The sequence below is a fragment of the Leptodactylus fuscus genome, chromosome 1, assembly GCF_031893055.1.
Source record: "Leptodactylus fuscus isolate aLepFus1 chromosome 1, aLepFus1.hap2, whole genome shotgun sequence".
In the NCBI taxonomy this organism is placed as follows: Eukaryota; Metazoa; Chordata; class Amphibia; order Anura; family Leptodactylidae; genus Leptodactylus; species Leptodactylus fuscus.
In genome coordinates, this window is record NC_134265.1 from 237,099,226 (window position 1) to 237,121,579 (window position 22,354).

Below are 22,354 nucleotides of genomic sequence, written 5' to 3' on the forward strand. Positions count from 1 at the left end.
TGCAATGCACATGACCAGGCTTTTTATCTGCAATGGTGGATTTCCCCCCTCGGTTTATACTCCAGTCAACAAGTTTTCCCAGTTTTTTGTGGTAAAATTAGGGGTCTCGGCTTATATTCAGGTCGGCTTATACTCGAATATATACGGTAGATGAACTTTCCATTACACAAGGATTAACCCTTATTCACATAAAACTGTAAAACATCCTTATATACAGATAGAATACAGAAAGCACTTAAAACAATGTAAGGCTCATAGACCAACTAGGTCTGCCAAAAATAATATTTAAAATCCTGGTTTATCTGGCCTTTCTGTTTACCCAACATCCCATTCAGGTCAATAATATTAGAAAACTGCCAACAATGTCTTATGATGTAATACATGCAGATTCGGAATACTTTTATTCAGGTCGTTGTTACTTAGTAGATATTTCATTATATAAAAAGAGAGATTTTCTAGAAGATAGGAATGCTGCAGACTGAGAATTACACCGGCGCTCCACTGACTTCACGCACTCTAGTGAAGTAAAGTGTCCTCTACCAAACGCAAACAGTCTAGCAACTATTGATGTACTGCTTCAGTTCTTCCTTACCAGTTTTAAGGCCAATGCAGATGGTTTAGCTATAAATCTGCCTATTACGTAAAATTCACACACTATCAATAGGAATGAATGAAATCTTAATCCATTTAAAGTGAGCCGGCAGTATTAAACCAACAATTGAGGCTTTTCTTTACACGCTAACACCGTAAAGTACTGTCAAACCAAAACAGAAAAGTTTCAGCGCAATTCTTCTCTATTGAGCTGACAACGCTACTTATGTGCAAACAATAGCTAAACCGTTTTTTTTCCCCCATTGTTTGGCCTCCAATAAAAAATAAAAAAAAGTTACCAAAAAGTCGTACAATCCCCAAATTGTATAGAGAAAGTACCATTTGCTCCACAAAAAGTGATGCCTTAGACAGCGCCAAATATAGTGACTAAAGAAAATTCTTTTTATATATAACTATAAACTACGAATATGAAAAAAACTATGTAAATTTGTTATCCACATGTTTATACCAACCTACAGAACATAGCAGACACAATTTCTGCTGCATACTACATGCCATAAAAACAAAGCTCATAAGATCATGGAACAAATACAATTTTTCCTAATTCCAACCCATTCTGATCAGTACATGTGTAACTAAACAAGACAGTCTACTCATTAGACAGTGTGAGGCCCAAATCACATCCGAGTTCGGTAATCCGTTTGTGTAGTCCGCTTGGGTACCCTGCGAATGGAATGCCAAACGCATTAAAAAGTGGTGAGCAATGAAAGCACACAGACCCAATAGACTATAATGGGGTCGATGTGTTTTCCATGCGGAGAGAAAAGTACTTCAAGCACTACTTTTCTCTCTGCATGATTTATGCAGATACCATGCAGAATACACATAGACCCCATTATAGTCTATAGGGTCTGTGTGCTTTCATTGCTCACCACTTTTTAATGCGTTTGGTATTCCATTCGCAGGGTCCCCAAGCAAACTACACAAACGGATTACCGAACGCAGATGTGAACCAGGCCTAAATATCAACATGACGATATGCCAATTAAAAATATAAGTGATATAGTAAAGTGATATACCTAGTATCAGGAGATTTTTCCAGAAGATGCTGTTGAAGAAGGGTCAAGGATGCCGCCAGCCTAGACTCATTTTGTACAATTTTGCTAATTCGCAATATGGGGGTTATTCTACATATGGAGGCCATTATATTACATTACAATAGGAAGCACTGACTGGGCCATTATAAGGAGTATGAAGGAACTGGTGTGGACATTCTACCAAGTTTGGAGGTACGGAGGGGGCCATTACATAATTGTTAATGAAGTCTCCAAATGAAGACTACTTTTATTAACATTCATAAGTGATCGCTATTTTGGTGGTACTCGGCTGGGAAGTTTTCTCATTAGGGAGTACGTTGCATGACAAGGTTGAGAAACACTGCTATACAGCATGATACTGACTAGCTGGATAAGATTCCTTAGACACCACTTAGTGGGATATTAGTTCGCATTGGGACTCTTTAATGAGAAACACCCCCCCCCCAAGCGGCATTTAACATCCAACCAATATTTCACCCTTACTGACAAGGGGAAAGATCCTCAAAAAGTGGTCTACAGATGGGTCAATCTTACTTTTGGTGGAGTCTCTGCTTGGATATGGATCTGATACACAGTATAGTCTCCTGGCAGGAATGGTCTCATCAATTTCTATACGGATATTATATAATTTATCCATATTGAGTACCACTGATTTCACAAAAACCATCAATGAGCTGGTTAGTTAGTTTTATGGTAATCCATGGGGCTGTACTGCCTGTCAGTGGCATTAAAATCAATAGGGCTGTCCTGTTCCAATTGGCCCATAGGGACTAAGCCTTTGTGCTGGTATTAGTGTAGCATGTTTCCAAACATTTTTGCTCCAGCGTAGCATGTCTCCACATTCGAAAAACTCATAGTAAAGGGAACTGACAATCAATTTCAGCAATGATGTTGTGAAACGGAGTCTCTCGATGCTGCAGTCTCCACCAGTATTCAGCCAAATGTCCTGGCAACAAATTTGGCGAAGTACCACGCATCTTCTGCAGAATTTCCGTTTTGACATGACCCCAATTTGCCTCAATTCTCTGGGTGTTGACGCTGGTGAAAGGGTTTACAAAATTTTGTTGATTTACAGTACGATGAGTGCACTGAAAACCAGGCCAATTTGGAATATTTGCATAAGCTGCCCACTCGTCCGACCAAATTTCCGATCCAGGAGCGATGTGACGCTGAATAATGGCCAGAAGCGTCGGCTCATTTCGGCGTAGGACGTGAAACATACTCAATTCTTGCACTCCATCTGGTCGCTTCCAATCAATGCCAAAGATCCAAGGGCCAGCAATTTTATTTCCATAATTCTGACGCGCTGGTGGCACAAAATTACCATGTAACAAACGACCTCTATTGTACTTTCTACGACCACGCATCAAACTTTCATCAACTTGGATTATTTCTCCTGGGCAGGCTTGCTTGGGGGACACATAGTGGAATGGTACCCCAAAATGTGTGGTAAATTAATAAAACATACTTTTTCTTCTCAGGTTCACTCAGGGAAGTAAAGATAGTGTAAGGGCTCGTTCACATCAGCGTTCTCCTCTCCGTAGTTCAGGTTTCCGTTTCCTGCCTAAAACACAGGCAGGAGACGGAAACCTGCAGGAGTCTCTCTCACCCATTCATTTGAGTGGGTGAGAAAGCTGTCCGACCGTGAGCGGCAGTGAGCGTTTTATGCTCTCCGCCGCGAAACCGGGTTTTATAATCCGGACACAGAGTCGGACATGCAGTACTCTGTGTCCGGATAAAAAAATCCAGTTTCGTGGCGGAGAGCCTAAAACGCTCACCACCGCTCACGGCCGGACCCGGTCTGAGCTTTCCGACTTCTGGCATGCAGAAGACGGAAAGCTCAGAACAGAAATGGTGAACGCTAGTGTCAACCTAGCCTAAGCTGTGCACTGTAATTCAAATTTCCCGCCTTTTTTCACTTACCTCAGCTAATTTGTAGTTCAGAGTCAAAGGTCATCACTAGGCAGATTTCACTGGTTCTTCAGATATGGAGACATACTGCACTACGGAGCACATTATCTGGAGACGCTTCTAATCATTTTCGCGCGCTTTCGCGATGTGGAGAATGTGGAGACATGTCTAATGTGAAGACATGCTACACTAATACCCTTTGTGCTTTCTATTCACTCTCCTATGATTCTTTGTGTGTTTTACTTCTCACCATTATAACTAGACAGACTTACTGTTTGTTCAGCAAAAACTGAAAAATGTTCCCACCTGCCTTTGGTTCTTGGTGCATAGAATATGCATAGTCAAAAATAGTGATGGGCAAACCTTGTAAGACTTGTTTTCAAAATAATTGTGAAATTCACCATCGAGTTTCAAGCATCATGATGGTGGTAAGCTCAATGTATTTGGGCCTCACTTGTGAACTTTGGGCACGTGACATCAGAGAAGAGGCACGAAGAGCCTGTGGTGAAGACCCCAGGACATAATAATGATTTATAGGTGGTGAAATCCAAAAATTACCAGTCTAGCCAAGCTTAAAATTTGGAACATTCACAATGAGTCTGTCATGTTACTAACTGGTTCGCTCATTTCTAGACCAGTATGGTAGTAGGATGAGACTCCTTGAAAGTGATTGGTCGGAATTTGCACATCTTTAGTTAGCACTGTTGTGGGAATATCTTGCTGGGAGTTTGGGATTAATTTGGTTTCCGTAAAAGTAGGGGTGCGGTGGTGTTGATAAATATGGTGTTCGTAATGCACAGAGGGCACTATTGCAAAACCCTGTGCTGAAAGTAAAGATGATCGTGCTTTCTGGTATTTTGTCAGTAATTGACAGGAGTCTTTACACTATGGAGGGTTGGCAGACTGACCATTGCTGCCATGTACACCCATTATTAGGATTATTACAGATAGGAAAGATAAACCACACACAGCTCAATAATGCATAGTATTATACTTGTGACTATTATCACTACTACTTGTGCAACTAATGCAGAAATTAGTTTAAATTAAAAAGTAGTATCACGGCCTAGACTCAGGGACAGCAATTGCGGAAGTGTCTATTAATTTATATAGTTGAGATAATCTATCCCATACACATACATGCTTGGATTGAAGCATTTTATACAAATAGTTCTATTTATTCTTGTCCTTGTCCTTCTTTTAGGTTAAAATAACTGTTATTATGCAAGAACCAAGAGAGATTCATACACACACTGCAAGTATACATACAGAACTGCACATTACCACAAGACAGCCGAGGCAGCTTATGAGTTATAAAACTAACAGACAGCAAGGGATCAGCTAAGGCTAAGTAAACAATAGCAGTATTTATATCCATTATATGCCTGCAGAAGGCTACTCCAAAGTACACAATGACTATAACTGCCATGTCCACATATATCAGTTTCTACACATACCTCCCAGCAAGCTATTGTCAAGCCATGTTGACCAACCCATCCGTAGACTTCATAAAAATAAACTGAAGAATGTGTTAAAGTTATTGCAGGGAGTCTGTCAACAGGTTCACAGGGAGTAGAGTAAACACGGTGGACTGTAGGCCACATCCCTCTGTTTACAATGGTACTTTTTTGGTTAGCTAATGTTCCCACATTTAGAAATAAAGCTTTATCTAAATATGCAAATGAGCCCCAAGTGCTATGTGGGACATTTTTTCAGAACTAATTCTCCATCTCTTGGCCACCTATCTCATTCCGAGAGCCAACCTGCTAACCTCCAGCCCATTCTGAACAATTTTTTGGTGGCTGCTTATATGAGCATGCGCAATACGCTCCTGTAGTTCTATGAAGTACAGATTGTACTGCTCCTGCTCGCGTAAGTGGCCACAAAAAAATGCCCGCCCACATGTGAAGTCAGCTCTGCCCACGGCCTGCTGGTGGAGCTAACTTGCGCATGCGTTGAATTTTGTCCCCCCGCACGCCGGAAGAAGACACGTGAAGAGGACATTGCTTAAGAAGATGGAGGCGGGGTTGGAGAGAGTTCTCTCGCAGCATTGGGGACACCCTCAGTGCCGTTTGAGCACTGGGGCCTGCCCCCAGTGCTGCGAGAGAACTCATTTGCATACAGACAAAAACCGGGATTTCAAGTGAACAGCGGCGCGGAGAAGAGATCTAAAGGTAGGAGAAGAATAGCCTTTCTTAAGGCTATTCTGACGTGTTGGTGAGAAAAAAATGAGTTTGACTGATAGGATCCCTTTGAGGCAATACTTATGCCACATCTATGTGAACAGGGCCTTAGCAACATTGTGCACACAATGAAAAAGAACCTGGCATATGCTAAAAACAACATAGGACCTTGGGGGGGTTTCCGCTGTCTTGAAGGTGGCAAATCGGCAAAAACAATCAATCTATGAAGGACCTCTGAAGCCAAAGACAGTATTTGATACAGCTGCATGTTGGGAAAAGAAAAAAGTGGCCCAGAGGCTTCAGGTATTTTGATTAAACCAGGACCACATAGTTTTTCAGTGTACTTACACCAGATAATATTCCTTTAACACACTGTAAACTTTGCAGTGAGAGCAGAAAATGTGTCAGTAAAGAGTTAATTGCCTTAAAGGGGGTTGTCCAGGATAAAAACTAACACCTACACTAATTTAAACACACTCCCCCCTGCCTACTTTCTAAATAAATATAATATATTTACCCATGTGACCACCCCAGGGACATTTGCTGGTTATGCGGAGATGATCCATTTCCGGAACGACACTACCGCCTCCCCACCACCACCCGCTCCATCATACTGAAATGTCCTTATTTTTGAAAGAAAAGCACAGCTTTTATCAATGAAGATAACATTAAATGAATCAGAAATACACTCTATACATTGTTAATGTAGTAAATGACTATTCTCGTTGAAAACGTCTGGTTTTTAATACAATATCTACATAGGTGCAAAACGCCAGTGTCAACGTCTACAGTGAAGAGGCTGCAGAGAACAGAGTAGCGCTGGGATAATAGCGCGCCAGCAGTCAGAATAGAAGGATGGGCTGTCCCACAGGAGTAAGACTGGAAGGAAGAGAGATAAGTATATAATGGGTCGGTGGTTGGGCTGAGTAGGTAGGTAAGGGCTATTAGTAGGCAGGATAGCTACAGAGACAGGGAGGTGATGTATGGGAGGGAAGAAGAGATGAGGAAGGGAGAAAGGAAGGCGGGGGTAAATGAGGTGAGAGGGAGCAAACTCTGGAAGTTACATAGCAGGAAGCTGAACTAAGTAAACAAATGCAGAAGATACCAGGAGCTCCCAGAGACACCCAGAAATCACTGATAACATGGCTAAAGGTGTATGAGTGCATTTGTTAACCCATTAATAGCACAGACACACTTTTTTTTTTTTTTTTTTAAGAAAAAAAATGTTTTGCCCGGAAACCTCCTTGAAGTTGTTAAGCAGGTTGCTCAGTAAAGAGACTTAGTTTCAGGGAATTATATGGCTCTGCTGGAAATGTGGATTACAAGTATGACCACCACTATCCAGATAATGTCCATATGCATTATTCAGTTACACTTTACCAATATACTACTATACAAAAATAACTAAATAACTAAAAAAAAGTGTGTAAACTCATTTGTACAAGACTATAGGACTTTGGCACAATATAATCCTTATGGATGTGCAAGAACTGGCTGCACTGTAGCCATGGGTACTGAGTCACACCATAATTTATACTATAGCACAACAGGTGCCTCTATATTTATCAACCCTCCCCCCATTGACTTTGCACAATGGAGCCAGAGCTACTATACCCAACTTTACTGTTCATGGTGGGAGAAGGGGGAGCTGGTGTGCACACTTGAGAAAGCAGAAGATAAGCAAGGACGTCAGACACACTCAGAATGTCGGATCACAAGAATTGTGGGAAGTGTGTACCTAGTCAGGCTATCAGGTCACCCAGATGATATGGGCAGGCCATTTGCTTTTAGAATAAAGGTAACTTTTAGCATTTCCCCTTACCAGGATTTTATGCTAAACCAGGTGTATGCATCAGTAGAGCCTAGTGGTATTGGTTTTACACCAAAAGAACACCTGACAGGTTCTCTCCAACAATTTAACTTATGAAGGCAGAGTGAGAGTTGGCACATTTGTTCTCCACCCAAAAACTGACACCTTGCAACAATAAGGAAAACTCAGACAGCACATGTCATATGTATCCTCTATTGGGATACTACATATATCTGCACACTTTGTTATTTTTTCGGTTTTTTTAATGCATTAAATCGAGAAAAGTTATATCTCTCTATATTATAAAATGGATTTCTGTCTGATTGTCTGTCCTTTATGTGCAACCAAATGACTAGACCGACCTTCACCAAATTTGGCACACAGATACTTCAGGTGTCTGGGAAGGTTTAAGCCAAGGCCTCAACTCGCTCAGACGTACCGATGCTGAGATACAGAATTCCCAAAATAATGACCCCCCCCCCCATTAGCCAATACGAACCTGCAAGTCTTTCACTCATATTCCAACCGCCATACACACGGTCACTCCAGATGCACAATCCAATACTGATATCCAAACTGAGATACACGCATCAGAGGATTAGATACACAGGTCAGCACACAATATCACACGCCAGAGGATTACATTTGCGCGTCTGCACACAGTTACACATGCCGAAGGATTAGATGCGCGCGGCTGCACACAGTACCACATGCCAGAGGATTAGATACACGCATCTGCACACAGTTCCACACAGCAGAGGATTAGATACTTGCGTCTGCAGACAGTACCACATGCCCTAGGATTAGATATGCGCGTCTGCAGACAGTATGACACGCCGCAGGATTAGATATGCGCGTCTGCACACAATACCACACGCCAGACGATTAAATACGCACATCTGTACACAATGCCACACGCTGGAGGAATAGATACGCGCCTCAGCACACAGTACCACATGCAAGAGAATTAGACACGTGCCACTGCACACAATACCACACTGGTGAGGATTAGATAAGCACCTCTGCACACCATACCACACGCCGTAGGATTAGATACACGCGTCTATACACAGTACCATACGCAGAATTAGATACACGCGTCTACAGACAGTACCACACGCTGTAGGATTAGATACGCGCTTCAACAAACAGTACCACAAGTCGGAGGATTAGATACACTGCTCTGCACAGGAGTACCACACATTAGAGTTTTACTCCAGGTTTCCATAGCAACCCAGCCATTTTTCTTCACCATAGAAACCACGAAAAAAGTAGGATTCCAGCAGTCCTTCGATATATTAAAAATTCATGACGTTTATTGAAACAAAGAGTTAAAAAATATATAGGTTCAGTCAAAAAATTACATGCAGTATCTGATAGAATAACGCCAATGCGTCTAGCTGTGCTGTTAAAGACTGACGCGTTTCGAGAGCGGGTCCTCTCTTAGTCATAGTCCACATGCCAGAGAATTAGATACATAGCTCAGCCATTTTTCTTCACTGCTGTATGTCAGCTTTAAAGAAGCAGGGAACTGTGGATGACAAGGTCACATTTACACAGCTTTACTGCAGGTATCCATAACAACTGATCATAGGTTTTTCACTGATAGCCAAAATGAGATACACATGATCACATGCTTATGAACATACACTCAAACAACATACAAAATACACCGGTGCAAAACTGGACAATTCTTATGGGGCCACTACGCAAACAAAAAATGAAATATACCCGTGTGAAGCCGGATCCTTCTGCTAGTTAATATATATGTGTGTGTGTGTATGTATTGTAAGCTGATGGCTAGTCAGGTAATGGAGGGGTTGTACATCTCACCCAGACTACTAAGGTGGGTGAGATGAGAAAACTCCAGAAAGAACATTCCGCAGCTGATAACTATTGTCTGCGGAGGGTTATTTCAGAGTTCCGGTTACTGGGCTGGATTTTTAGGAATGGCAGGTAGGTGGGTAGTGGGACCTGTCAGTCCATCCCCCTCCAGTCCACACTTTGGGGATGCTCCGGAAGCGACTCAGCTGCAGAGAGTCTGCTCATCAAGGGAGGCTTAAGAAGCCAGCTCCAGCAGCAGACTGGGGGCAGAGCTTGGCTGGAGAGCAAACAGGGAGGTCATATTTTTGGAGCTGTGTCCTGAATGATTCTACTGTTTTTTTATTTCTATTATTCTAGGTGAGGTAACCTATTCTATGTTTAGTTAGAGCCTAGCTGGGCAGGTATTTATTTTTGTATTATTTCCTTTTGTTGCTGCATTTCCTTTTTGAGTAGAAATAATCTCTACCTTAGTTTTGCAGTATGGAACCTGGACTTGTGTGTCTATGCCACCCCACACCCCACCTAGCAACCCCAGACCCTGATATATTAAAACAAACCAAAAAAGTGATGAATGCTTAAAGGCATATGATAGAACCCTCTAGTGAGGTATAAGTTGGGAATTCTACACATACATATTTCTAACAGAGATAGGCTTGAGTGTAATATGAAGAGATCAATGGGCAAATCCATGAAATGATGAAATTCTCAGTTCTGTATTCCATTCAGTTTCCCATTCTGAGAATATTTTATGTATGTAGTCTTTCTCGTGTGCTCTCATCTTAAAGAAGCTTTTCTTTTTTTTCCTTTCTGGCCACCACAGTCATTCCAGAAGTGGATACAAAATAAATGTAAAATTCCATGCTTAAATCACATTACACATTTGGCTGGAAGACAGAAAGTTCATGCCCAAGAGTAATGCGATTACCTATCCATCCCATCCGATATGCCAATTATTGTTATCATGTTAACACACCATACATAATCTTCCAGCCTCCGATTGCTGGATGGAAATTAAGGAAAAGGCTAATGCTGATCCAAACAATGCACCTAGTAATCTTAAATGCAAGCAATATACATTTCACTAGAATTACTATAACATAAAAAAGGATAATTCCCAATAAATGTCACATTATTTAGAATAAGTTCCTCCTAAAACTTACGATTCCCTGACACAGAATTTTTCAAATCACACAATTTCAGATGAGCTTACAATTTATTTTTTAGTGGATTACATAAGGAAATGGTATAAATATCAATTCCCTAGCATAATATTATAACCATTCCCTATAACCAAGATGGCATTACTTACTGGGAAATAGAAAATTCCCCTGAATTTCTGATATCCATCCTTCAGGCTATATTATGTTAGTTTACCGCAGACAAAAGCTGTCCATTGACCAGTCTGCACAACCATTATGGGAAATCTGTGTGCTATTTCTAGACATCAAAAGCCAACGGGGAAAAATAAATAAATAAAACATGAATATATTAAAAGAAACTTTTACCTATGCAACCATCAGAAAATGGCTTTAAGGTAAAGCTTACGCTCGGTTTTCTTGCCATTTTCAAAATCTCTCTGTGAATGAAAGCAGTATTAACATACAGAGGTTGGAGGCCTAGTCCTGCTTGTTACAACATATCAGAAGTGCCTAGCTAGACCCTATGACAGACAAGATTTACTTAAAACCTTCAAAATGGCTGGTAGACCCTTAGGGTGCCACAGTGCACCAGAAGTTTATTCTAAATACAGTACACTAACTAATAGGTAGTATAAACTTACACTAAAGAGTCTAAAGATGCACAGACACTGAAAATCCGCCATATTCTTAGACTGTTTAGGGGCCTATTAAAAACAAGGCACTTTTTTAACAAGTCCTACATATCTGGAATATTCATAAGATTGCCGTACCCCAGCAACTAAAAATCTAAATGCCTGAAACAGTATTTTTGGTCACCTCACCCTGTGAAAAAATATAGTGATGAAAAGGTTATTGACCACCTAAAGAAACTACAGCTTGTCATGCAAAAAAGAGCCCTCAGGCCACGTTCACATCTGCATTGGTAATCCATTTGGGGGAGTCCACATGGGGACCCCCCCGAACAGACTACCGAACGCATTGGCAAGCGGTGTGCAGTGGAAGCACACAGGCCTCATAGACTACAATGGGGTCCGTGTGCCTTCTGCACAGTCTCCGAACGGAACATGCGGACAGAAAAGGACTTCACAATCTACTTTCTTGTCCGCATGACACGTGCAGACACCGTGCGGAAAGCACACAGACCCCACTATAGTCTATGGGGACCATGTGCTTTCACTGTACGCCGCTTGCCAATGCATTCGGTAGTCCTTCGGGGGGGGGGGGGGTCCCATGTGGACTCCCCCAAATGGATTACCAATGAAGATGTAGCAAGGCCTCACATTGATCCATGGAAAGAAATTTTAAAAACAATAAATAAAAAAAAATTAACGATGATCAGAATATGCTTATGAAAAATTATTTTTCTAAGCATAAAAAACATTAACTACTCGTAACATGGAATTTCTGTATATACACTAACTTACAGAATAAGAGGCAGCAAGTTAGTTTTTACTTAGAAGTAATAATAGAAATATTAGAAATGAAATGAAAATAGTAGAAATGAAAACACATAAAACCTAGGGAAGAATGCAGCTTTTTTTTTTCTTAGAAATTCACCCCTTGAAGAATATCCCCCTTTTCACAATAAAGTTAGAAACTTAAATGGTGTTATTACAAAAAAAAAAAATAACAAAAAATAAGAGTTATTGCTCTTGGAAGTGAAAAACGGTTAAGAAAAAAAGTTTAAGCTGATACTGATAATATCACGATGATCATGCTGCAAAAAGTTATCAAAGGACACAAGAAAAGCCCTAGAAAAGGTACTGAAAAGCAGTAGAATTTTTAATATATATTTAATATACATTTATTTTTATTATTTTTTTTAACTTGACACATACACCTAAATCACAAAAATACACATAAGCAAACTTGCACACGTACCCAGCAGACAGCGCTTGGCAGTTGGAATGGTTGCTCAACATCTCCCAGCTAGAAACCACTGGAGAGAAGGAGGCAGATTCATCGGTAGCGATAAACACACAGGGATCTCATTCTGAAACATTCCCCCAATATACACAGAAACATAATACTCATTGCATTATAATAACTAATAATATACAGTCTGTTTGTAAAACACAATAGGGAACTGCTAATGCAAAATGGAGTCAGCATGGTATTTGAGAATGGGGTAGGAGAAACTTGCCTATAATGAAGTATTGTAGAGAGCACAGATGCTTCCTTCTTGACAAAATTCAATTCTCTTCACTTTGCAGTATTGCTTAGAAGGGACGGCTAACACAATGTATTGCAAGGTGAAGTCAAGGACAGAAATCTTCTAAAGATTTATTGCTACTGCCTGATGTAAATACATTGGAAAACAGAAGCATAGGAGCTGCAGAATGGAAGCCATGCTTTAGCTTGAGTCCTTGAAGGTACGAGCCATGTAACTGTATCTCAGCAAAGAAATGCAATAGATGTAGATACGGACACAGCAAATAATGAATTATGAATTAGACTAAAACACAAAACTGACTGATAATGCGGTTATTGACCAATTACAGCATGCTAAAAGATAAGCTGTAGACAAGTGCGAGTAACAATTGGGCAATACTGCTGGACATCGTCATATGGGAGCAATTTAGATATATTTGATAAACCTAGTGGGATCCAACTAAATCCTATATAGAATGGTTTAATTCGACATAATGTAAAGCCTGGCATTCTTTCACCTTAACACAGGGATGGATTTGAGAAATCCATGGGACCTTTATAGACCATATATATATATATATATATATATATATATATATATATATATATATATATATATATATTTTATTTTTTTATTTTTATTTTTTTGTGTAGTGGCCCCATAAGAATTGCCCAGTTTTACACTGGTGTATTTAGTATGTCGTTTCTGTTTTTGGCCATAAGAGTCTTGTGATCATGTGTATCTCAGTTTGGATATTAGTGAAAAACCTGCGATCAGCTGTTATGGAGACCTGGAGTAAAGCTGTGTAAATGTGACCTTGTGTAACAGTGTCATCCACAGCGCCCTGCCCCTTTAAAGCGGACATACAGCAGTGAAGAAAAATGGCTGAGCTATGTATCTAATTCTCTGGCGTGTGGTACTATGTGCAGAGGTGCGTATCTAAACCTCCGGCGTGTAGTACTGTGCGCAGAGGCAAGTATTGAATCCTCTGGCATGTGGTACTATGCGCAGAGGTGCGTATCTAATCCTCCGGCGTGTGGTACTATGTGCAGAGGTGCGTATCTAATCCTCCGATATATGGTACTGTGTGCAGAGGAGTGTATCTAATCCTCCAGCGTGTGGTACAGTGTGCTGAGCCATGTATCTAATCCTGATGCGTGTATCTCAGTTTGGATATCAGTGTTGGATTGTGCACGTGGAGTGACCGTGGGTATTGCAGTTGCAATATGAGTGAAATACTTGTCTGACTGTTTTGACATCAAGCATAACAACTAGATGGAATAAAATGGCAATGAATACGGCACTGACCTTCAATATGATGACTGGAGTAAGACCGGATTCTACCCAGAACACGGGAGCCAGGACTGCCACATTGTCAGTTCATTTCTGGCCTGTGCCCCTATACAATGGAAAAGTGATGATTATCAGAAGAGAAGAACATCAAACAAATTCAGGTCAGTAAGAGATATTCTTCTATCAATGAAATGAACATCCAAAGGGGGCGTTCACACTACCGTCGGTGTCCGACATGTAGTGTCCGCTCAAAATCTGTCACGGACATTAGGAGCGGACACTAGCTGTGTCCGTGACACCTGTCATTCACTTGAATGGGCATCGGGTGCGTTCTTTTGCACTCCGTGCCCGTCCTTCCCTGTCCGCAAGAGAAGATGTCCGACTTCTCAAGCGGATAGAAGAACTCTACATGCAGGGTTCCTCTGTCCGCTTGAGAAGTCGGACATCTTCTCTTGCGGACAGGGAAGGATGGGCACGGAGTGCAAAAGAACGCACCCGATGCCCATTCAAGTGAATGACAGGTGTCACGGACACAGCTAGTGTCTGCTCCTAATGTCCGTGACAGATTATGAGCGGACACTAGGAGCGGACACTACATGTCGGACACCGACGGTAGTGTGAACGCTCCCAAAGCAAAAAAAAATTGATTATTGAAAATATTTTTTTAAAAATAGGGAAAAGTAAAATAAATCAAAACAATGAAGACCAAAGTCAGAGTAAATCTGAGAAAACTGCTAGTGAGCCCAGACATTTACTGCTAGCACCTAACATGTCTTTGGTTGTTTGACACTAAAAATATCACAATTAACTAGCATCATCTTGCTAATATTAAGCAAGTGTGTCAGAATTGGTAGTTTTGGCAGGACTGAGGGTTCTGATCCAGTCGTGATGGCAAATGTTAGAAAAAGAAGGGTTGGACATGTTAAAGTTCAACATGTCCAATCAATTTGTTCTCAGGAGAGGTAAGCTGCCATCACAGGTTTCTGTCAGCTTTCCCCCCCCCTCTCGATTAAGGACACATGAACACTTGCCCAAGCATGCATGTGTATGCTGAGGGAATCTGAAGGAATAGCTGTCAGCCTAACGTGCTTTTGCTTGACCGCTATCTAAGCTGTATGGCCACTGTGTTACGCACAACCCCACTTACACCCAAGACTAGGCAACACCATATGTTCAAAGCAGACCTATATCAGGGACATACAAAGCTCAAAGCTCAAACAAGCAATGGGACTGAAAGAAAAGTATTCCTGCTCTTTTTGAATTTTATTCTTCTAAATCCTTAGCGATATTCCATTTCTTTTCTTTTTTTTTTTTAATAGTGTCTGAAGTCTGTTAGAGATTGACAAGATAAACACAGAAGGATTTTGGAAAAGTGAGAGTCATTTTTTTTTAAAGAAGATACTTGGAAATATTAAAGAAACAGTCAGTATTTTTTTTTCCCTTGCAGTGTCATTCAGACTTGTGTGGTCTGGTGGGCTCTGCCTGCAAACCCATCACAACTAACACAACTGAAACCTCTCAGCATTTTTGAGTGTTGCATTGCTGTAATAGAGGCCAACTACGCCCCTACCATATGAAGCCTAACAGATACTACAGGTGGTGACACTACCCACTCCATTCTAGCAGCTACTCTCATCCCTATGCTGAAAACTAGAAATAAGACTCAAAGATATCAGATAGCAAATACATTTTAATGATAATGCCTACATGCATGCAGTGATGATTGCTAGAAGTGGTGAGGGGGCAGTGTGTACAATTGTAGCATGCAGGACTAATAATAATAATAATACATTTTATTTATATAACGGCTACATATTCCACTGCATTTTCCAATACTAGCTTGATGTAAACACCAACGCAACCAGCATGATCTGTCAATGTGTGGAAAGCTGCGTCCGACAACTAGTGTCCAATGCTAATGTCTGTGCAAGATTTTAGCATTGGACACTAGCTGTGTCCATTACAATTTGCATTATTTTAAATGGGACATCATGTAGTGTCCTTTAGTGTCCGTTTACAAAGATGTCCGATTTTTCAAGCAGACAGCTAAATCATACATGTAGGATTTAGCCGTCTGCTTTAAAAATCGGACATCTTTGTAAATGGACACTTAAGGACACGCACAGACAGTAAAGGACACTGCATAATATCCTATTTAAAATAATGCAAATTGTAACGGACATAGCTAGTGTCCAATGCTAAAATCTTGTGTGGATATTAGCATCGGACACTAGCTGTCGGACACTGAACGCCCCCTTACTCTGCACTGTGTGTTGTGAGGATACTTAGTTTGATAAAAAATAGCCTCATTAGAAAATGTATTTAAACAAGACCACCAAATCAAGTTCTTATCCGTTACTAGGCACTATTCCAATGATTCCAGCCCCCACCATTCCCGAGCAACAAGCGCAGTTAGTTTTGCTGCCCGATATGCTGCTTAAGCTCTGTGATGTCAGAAGGGCAGTGTCAGGCAGGGGGTGTGATTCTGATTCAGAGCTCCAATCAGCAGCAGCCAGTGTCAGAGCTCAGAGTCACACCCTGCTCCTGCCTGACACCGCCCTCCTGACAGTACTGAAACTAAATAGTACATCATGGACGAAAAGTAATTGTACTGATTGTTGAGGAATGGAGGGCTAGAGAACAAATTAGATTTGTTCCAAAATCAGTGGAACAGGACCTGTCAATTCATGTAAAGAGCTAGATTTGTTGGAGGTGGTGAAAATTCTTGACTGTATGGCATCATACAATGCAATGCTTAAACTTCTCAACAGCAGATTCAGTTACAGCCCATAAATTTCCAATTACATTGCAACAAGATGGCCATGAGAAAGAAGCAACGATGGTCCACAGTAAAGTAAATACATGAATCTAGTTGTTGCTATACGGCAATTCTAAGGAAAATGCAGGAAAGCTGGGTGCACTATTCTAAGCCTATCGTTTTGTTACATCAACTATACTAACATTTAATGTAGACCTGGCTAAATACTACATGTAAAGGTCCAGGTATAGAGTCTACCTCTACCCTTACATGCTTGTCCTTGTCATCCTGTCTTTACGTATGTGGTGCACTGGCGCAAGTAGAAACTAGACTGTGTTCAGCGTACTACAATTACAGAACTAAATATATTAATACACTGGTGCTCAGTCTTGACTACCAGCAGCAAACAATTGCTTCACAATCTGAAAACGTCTGTAACAACATGAAATCACTAGTTCTTGGCCGCTGGTGGGTACTACCTGAATACTCAGTCTGGCAGCAAGGAAAGCAATTCCATTCTAACAGATCTAGTATTGAATTTCTACTCCAGACCTGACAAGTAAGCAGGGCTTGACATTAAGGAACAAGGGTTAAATCGGGGGAAAAAACCAAAACACTAAGTTAACCAAAGTTAACTAATAAGCGGTGTAAAGTTAGACTTTACTTAGCTGACCATGTAATATATTGTCGTGGAGTCTGCCAAGAAGAGACTCCCAACTCCCCCTGAAATCCAGAGGATGAAAAGCTATTGTCCCAATAAAGCTCTTCTTTAGGATGAGGACACATGAAGCTTGCTGCACATGGTGCCAATGTTTTCTCTTACACGGTTTCAACAATTTCTGCTCACCACTTGTTACTTATTAACAGCCCCATGGTTTTATAGGTCAAGTATTGCGAGTTAAGACTATCCATTTTTATTTTATATCATAGCCGCTACAACCTCTTCAGTTCTAAAACTGGAAGCCTCACTCCTTGCTTCCTCCTCACTACTGAGTACTGCTCAGTTTTATATGACCCTCTATTGATTTGTTGGCTATTTGCTAACGTTGTACATTACGCCATGAGCGACAATGGTATGGCGGTTAATAATGTTTCAGCAATTAAGAATGCGCATAGAAATGGTTACTATTACACCTTGCTGTTCACTCCTTCAAAGCTCATCAATCATAAAGTAAAAGGTATTTTTATATGTCTACTAGGGAGAAGGAGCCAAACAGAGCATGAAAAGTACATGTTTCATTTGCAAGCACGCCAGGAGCTGTCAAACTGCATGATTTCAGGACGGCTTTTTTCTACGCACCGTGCATCCTGTTTAATGAAAAGCATCAAGATTCCGGAATAAAACTGCTGATGGGATCACAGCTGAAAAGGCCAAATGCCCAACCTTCCTCCATTGTGCTCCCATTACATTCTGTATACATAAAATGATAGTGTAAACGGTCAGGGCATAAACTAAAGATGACAAACTCACTGATAAGGTTTATGATGCAGAAAATAATATATATTGTGCGGTTATGGAGGCCCATAGTAAGCATTTACATTGCACTGCAGATCAGTAAAAAAAAAGATCCGGCACTGTATAACAGTATAGCTTTGTATGACATTCAGAATCTGTGTAAAGCTGGGTGACAACGCCGAATAGCTCTGCTATGAGTGGTTGTCATCCTAGAAAAAACAGAAACTGACAGACTAAAGACCAAATGGTTAATGGAGGTTCAAAAAGTTGCCCTAGATCATGCAATGCTATAAAATAAAAATTAACCATTGGTTACCTATTATATGCCCTGTGTTCCAGTTGTCCTCACGTGTCCTAAAGCAATGATGTCACATACATGATTTACGGGAGCTAAGCAGTCTGTCAGTGTCTTGCATAGCCACCAGGAGACCACTGAAGTCTATAATTGGTAAAGTGATCACATGGATGATGTACAAGCTGAAGCGGAAGAGGATTTACAACTAATGGTTATTCTGTTAGTTTACATCATTCCTTTGCTCCAAGGCAATTTTCAGAAAATGCAGGACATCTTATTTAAGGCTGAAGCCCCATGTTGCGGAAACAAAGCTTTTTTGTTGCAGATTTTGCTGCATTTTTTGTTTTTGAGCCAAAGCCAGGAGTGGATATTTCCTATTCCTTTTGTAGCCGTTCTTGGCTTTGGCGCAAAAATCGCTGCAACCAAAAAAAGCTGCGTTTCCACAATATGGGGCTTCAGCCTATATTTAAGAATCAACAAGAAAAACTCTAAGACTTATATCAACAGATAACATCATGACTGTGGAGAGAAAGCTCCTTAAAAGGAGTAGGTGAGCTTTGGTGTTGATATTAAGTGCCATGTAAGGTTTTTAAGCACAAGGGCCTTCATACCAATGTTGTGTAATACCAAAGACCACAATAAAAAAACCCGCTGAAATCATGGTCCAGTTCCAGACTGCAGACAGACAGATAAAAGCTACACCCATTCATTGAAACAAACCCTCTGCTCAATGTAAGTCACACACACAGTATTTTTTAGCCTTATAACCAATACCATCCAATGGGAAGTTACTACAAAATGTAATGTTTAGTGGCACTTCAGGTGTAAATAATGTCTTATATCAATTTACATACTAACACAGGTATGTAATAAAATACTAGGTTCTCACTAACTTTCGGGTTTCTGTTCTCCAGGCCTGCTTGGGGACCCGAAAAACAGAAACCCAATCAGCTTAAAACTGGCAGAATAGTGGATGGGAGTTTAAGAAATCTTATCTTCACACACTGGAAAAAAACTGCACAGTTTTAGGCTGCGTTCACACGGAGTTTCTTGGTCAGGAAAAATCCGCTACAGGAAAATTCATGAGGCGTTTATGGAGTCGTTTTTCAGGTGTTTCCGCCTGGAAAAAAAAAAAAAAAGGGAGGTGGAAAATCCACCTGGTGTTTTTGAGGAGGTTTTGCCCCCCAAAAAAATGCGCCAAAAAACGGCGGTTTCTTTGCAAAAAAAAAAAAAAAAAAAACGCTAGCAGTTTTTCCGCCTCCCATTCTGTTTTCCGCTAGCTAGGGAACCATTTTTCGCCATGTGAGCATAACCTAAATCTACAGTACGTCAGTTATAAACTGCAATGCAAATGGGGAAATCTTTAAAGCCCCCCATGCCCACCTCCAACTTTCATATATAACTTTTTTACCCATATTGTACAGTTTTTCAGTAATATATGTAGATTATGTGATATACATATGTTACATTTTTTACCTTTCCGATGATGTAACAGGTCATAGATAGAATCCATATCCTGATTCGTTACATTAGTGGAAAGGCCTGGCCCCCCAGCCCCATTATACTTACCATTTCCTCTGGATCCAGGCCCAACGCGTCACCCAGGGATGGCCACCTCCTTTTCTTCTGTGTGACAGCTCCCCACCTATGCGCAATAGTGACTGGTAAGCTGAAACACAATACTTACCTATCTTCTCTTGCTTCTGGTCCAGAGTGGAGCCGAGACATCACTTCCAGGAGTGACCCAGCTCCAGGCAGGGAAGCCTGCAGAGCTCCAGGACATGTCGAGAAGACGAGGGGGTGGGCTGAGTTAATTAGTTGGGATAGTTAGTTGGGAAGGGCTAATAGTGGGTGGGCTAGCTATAGAGACAGGGAGGAGTTGTAAGGGAGTGAGAGAGGTAGAGTAGTTGAGTATTGTAGTTGTAGAATAGATGCACTGGATGCTACACCTCGTAAACAAATGCAGAAGATGCCAGTGGCACATTAATAGCACTAAAAATATTTTTCCAGAAAACCCCTTTAAGGAAATGCTGTAGATTTGTCAAAGAGGACCTTTCCCCACCTCCTCCAACAGTTCATATCTTTTAATAGACACTGCTCCACTAATTCCAGTGCAGTTGGAATTTTGTTTCTCTCTTGGGGTCTGATAACACAAAGTTTTTTGCAGGCAGATTTTAACGCGGAATCCGCCTCAAAATCCGTGTGAAAAGACGCCTCCCATACATTTCAATGGGAGTCACTAACAGTTTTTAACCTCTAGTGTTTTTTGTTTTTTTCAAAACCCACTGAAGTCAATGGGAGGCGGAAAAAACGCAACGCTTTTTTGGTGCGGTTTTTGCAAAAAACGCTAGCTTTTTTAGAGACGCTTTCAGGTCCATACAACATGCTGGATCAAAAAAAAAAAAAAAAACAAACAAAAACAAAAAACAGAAAAAGTAAAAATGCCTCAAAAAAAAACAAACATCATGTCAAAAACTGTGTCAAAAAACCATTTCCTAATTTCTGAAGCAGATTTTTCAGCTTGCAAAAAACTCCATGTTAACATACCCTTACAAGTCCTGGGCAATTATTGCTATTAGGTTCATCACTAATATGCTAATCCAGGGACCGCCCATCTGACACTAGGGGGTATAATTCCTCTGAAATTAACAGAAAACACTGTTCAGGAACAGAGGGGCTACAGAAAGTAATTTAACCGCACCAGAATCAAAGGAGCAGCACCAGTTGTAGGATACAAAGAATTGGAATTGGTAGAGATGGTAAAAGGAACATCTTAATGAAATCCTCAAAATCTACTTCAGAAAATCTGCAGTGCTTCAGTCCTGTTAGAATACACTAATGTATAGTGTAGGAGAATGTCAGGGACTTCCAACATAATGTTTAGATATCGAATATCAGTATCTTTGATCAATACTGTGCTTTGTAAAACATTCCAACAGATACCCCTTAAATTCCAATCTATGTAGTATTTTAGGCAAAAAAAAGGGTTCAGAGGCACACAGCATATGACAGCTATATTATGCCTACACATCAATAGGGTTTCACCTGACATTTTCTCTCCCCATGATTCGTGCAGACACCACGCAGTAACCACACGGACCCCATTTCAGCCTATGGGATCCGAATGTTTTCATTGCTCCCCGCTTTTTAATGCATTCAGTATTCCGTTCGGGGGTTCCCAAGCGGACTCCCCGAACGGAATACCGAACACAGATATGAACCAGGCCTTACTTTTTAACCATCACCAAAAGGAACTATAAAAAATGAAAAATAAATCACTCCTTAGTGATGCTCATAATACACACTCCAAGTTTCCCCAGCTTGGCTAGATTCTATCAACGTACAGCAGTCTGTACGTTGATATGCTCCATGTGTAATGCATAAGTCACATATGAGAACTCATGATACAGGCATCAATATAGCAACATAAGGTTATGATGCAAAAAGTTCAGTTTATTCAACGCAAGTCCATAGAATATCCACTGTGCCTGCGAAAACAATGAAGTAGAGTCTTCACTTTCACTGTCAGTGACCGACTGCTTCACCCCAAGTGTAAGAAGGAGCGCTATCGGAGATCCTTCCTCCCAACTGCGGTCAGGCTGTATAATCAACATCAGGCTAAGCGAAGATCACTCCGCACAGAGAACTAAATGATCCTGAGTCTCTCTTTTTCTTTTTAGTTGCCATGACTCCTAGTATCTTCTCTATCTGCTATTCTGAGCTTGTAGGTGTTCTTTCTTGTAATATATTACTGTATTATCTATGCTACTGTAACACACTGAATTTCCCCATGGTGGGACTATTAAAGGATTATCCCATCTTATTTTAATGATCAAACGGGGTCCTGGGCTTTCCTGTGGCACCTATACACCTTCAATGGGTTG

General features: G+C 40.8%; 1 protein-coding gene across 1 annotated transcript in view; it reads right to left on the bottom strand.

Moving 5' to 3' along the window:
- Window positions 1-22,354, bottom strand: part of WDFY3 (WD repeat and FYVE domain containing 3) — a 205,107-nt gene that overhangs the window by 165,022 nt on the left and 17,731 nt on the right. Inside the window, exon 2 of the mRNA XM_075284587.1 lies at window positions 13,977-14,067. The gene's annotated coding sequence lies outside the window, so the exon portion shown is untranslated. The remainder of the gene's footprint in view (window positions 1-13,976; window positions 14,068-22,354) is intronic.